General features: G+C 37.3%; 1 pseudogene; it reads right to left on the bottom strand.

Moving 5' to 3' along the window:
- Positions 1-1,743: 1,743 nt before the first annotated feature.
- LOC126002871 (uncharacterized) lies at positions 1,744-1,873 on the bottom strand (annotated as a pseudogene).
- Positions 1,874-2,634: the final 761 nt, after the last annotated feature.

Below are 2,634 nucleotides of genomic sequence, written 5' to 3'. Positions count from 1 at the left end.
GTGGCTGATCCAGGTTTGATATCCAGCACACCATACAGTTTCCTGAGACCTGCCAAGAGAGATTCCTGAGCAGAGAACTAAGAGTAACCCTGTGCACTGCCTGCCCGGTTGTGGCGTCTTTGCCCAAGGCATGAAATTATACTGGAGTTAAATCAAGTGGATATTTTAACTTAATGGGCCATGCTTTTGGATCTTCAGATAACATATTTTTTTTTTTTTTTTTGGTTTTTGGGCCACACCCTGTGACGCTCAGGGGTTACTCCTGGCTATGCGCTCAGAAGTTGCTCCTGGCTTCTTGGGGGACCATATGGGACGCCGGGGGATCGAACCGCGGTCCGTCCTAGGCTAGCGCAGGCAAGGCAGGCACCTTACCTCCAGCGCCACCGCCCAGCCCCCAGATAACATATTTCACCTTGAAATATCTCAAGTATGTGAATATCATTGTCTCATAGGATAATGAGAATAATGGTTCTAGAATTCTACTTTTTAGCTTTTCCATTTAGTAGTTGTAACATCTTGGGGTAAAAAGCATGATTTTCTCTTGACCTCCTTTATATATGTAAATTTAAGCATTGTACAGTTACTTAAGAATTATTTTATTAATTTTTTAAATTTATTTAAATAAAATGTATCACATAGTTGACATAACAGATTATAATACATTGGTTTCAGGATGATGAAAAGCAAAGTTGTTAAGAAATAACTTTAAATTAAGAAAGAGAATAAAGAGTTAAAAATGGAAAAAGGAGAGGAGAGAGTTCATTAGTAGTTATATTTGTGAAAATTGTTATATTATCAATAAAGTTGTTAATACCATAGCCGAAGGTTTAGTATGCTTTCCCCATTTTTTTCTTTAGAGATGGAAGATACACTAAAAAATAAAGTGTGTGTGTGTGTGTGTGTGTGTGTGTGTGTGTGGCAGTTGTCATTTGCATAGGCACAGCAAAATATGGAAGAAATGGAAAAGAAAGACGTTTGGCCTAAAAACCAGGGAGATCTTACCCCCGAAGTATTTTGGCATACTCTTCCAGGCATACTCGGTTTCCAACTCCCTAGTCACTCTTGATGGTCAGCTCCTCAGTCTCACAGTTGTTGCTGTCAGGTTTCTGTAGTTATAGATCCTGGTTTCTATACAGGTCCCGTGTCGAAGACGGAGTGGTATTTAGTGTCTTCTGGTTCCATCTCTCCATCAGTTAACATTGCAGAGAATTCTGCCCTAAAAGCAGACTATTGTTGTTGCCCAGTTGTCAGAGGGTGATATAAGAACTGTTTTTGGAGTAAGTCAGTGCCATGATAGTAGTGGGGTCTTCCTTGGTATAATTTATGTTACTGATGCTGGTGTGGAAAACCATGTTTGTTTCTGTAGGTGGTATCCTTGCTTCAGGGGCGAATGGTCAATGTCCAATCAACTGGAGTCTAAGCAAAGTCATTATGCCAAGTGTTTAGGTTGTAAGATCCCACTGCAATATAAAAATTTCTGTATTCCTATCTCTATTAGAAAGAACTTGTTTGCATCTGTTAACTTTTCCCATTTTAATATGACTATGCAAAAAAGGGACAATGCCACAGGGAATTACTAGTGCATGTGGGGGGGGGGCGAGGTATCAAGATCAACAGTCCCCAGAGCCTTTTGTTTCTATGAACTCTGAATAGAGATTTGTCTACTAGTATATTGTATTGAATAGAACCTTCAGATAGGGGAAATTGCCACTACTAGAATTATTACTTTTTCTTTTTCTTTTTTTTAATTATGCAGTCTAGATTCCCACATTTGGGGAAATCGCAGGGGTCAGCACACCCAGAGTGCAATGGGTGAGCCTCGCCCTGGGGATACCACCTTCGTGATCAAGTATCTCCCCTGCCTGGTAAGTACTGCTAGAATTAGAATTATTTTTTATAACCGCTTACAAACATGTTTGTAATCATGATGCTTAAATAAATATAATAATTAAAAAATTCTTGTAGTTCATCAAAACATTCACACATCCAATACACTTTGGCCAGACAGACTTGGAAAGATAAACTATCTGATCAATAGTTATAAACATGTCTTTGGTCATTCAGGCATGCTCTGTATCAATTTATGAAAATTGCCCAATTAGACCAATAAAGACAGGAAAACTGTGATTCCTCTTCCAGGAAAATCCAAGAGATTACCACAAACTAGAACACAGAGGTCACTGTGACTCCAGGAGCCAGTTGTGATTGTTGCTATGAGCTTGACTTGTGTGTTCAAAGTTCAAATGCCTTTCTGGGACACTTAAATAGAAACATATCATCTCCTTCTGGTAGAATGAGACCCTACTAAGAAAAATCATGCTTTACTAGTTCAGCATCTTGATTTAGTGAAAGTTCAGTGATTGTTTTGCAAGCAAAACCTGTAATGAAAAGCCCCAAAAAGCTTATTCTTTTTTTTATTTTATATATTTTTATTTTGCAGGTTAAATTTTTTTAATATTATTTTTATTTTGATCATAGTGCCTTACATATTGTTGACAATAATATTTTAGGTACATATTTACATAAAATCAGGAGGGATTCCCATCACTATTTTGTCCTCCCTACACCTCCGTTTTCTTTTTTTTTTTTTTTTTTTTTTTAAATTTTTTAAATTTATTTTTTGTTCTGGTTTTT

This window comes from Suncus etruscus, chromosome 2, assembly GCF_024139225.1.
Source record: "Suncus etruscus isolate mSunEtr1 chromosome 2, mSunEtr1.pri.cur, whole genome shotgun sequence".
NCBI classification, from domain to species: Eukaryota; Metazoa; Chordata; class Mammalia; order Eulipotyphla; family Soricidae; genus Suncus; species Suncus etruscus.
The sequence above is the reverse complement of the archived record's forward strand: the minus strand, read 5'-3'. Positions and strand labels throughout refer to the sequence as shown.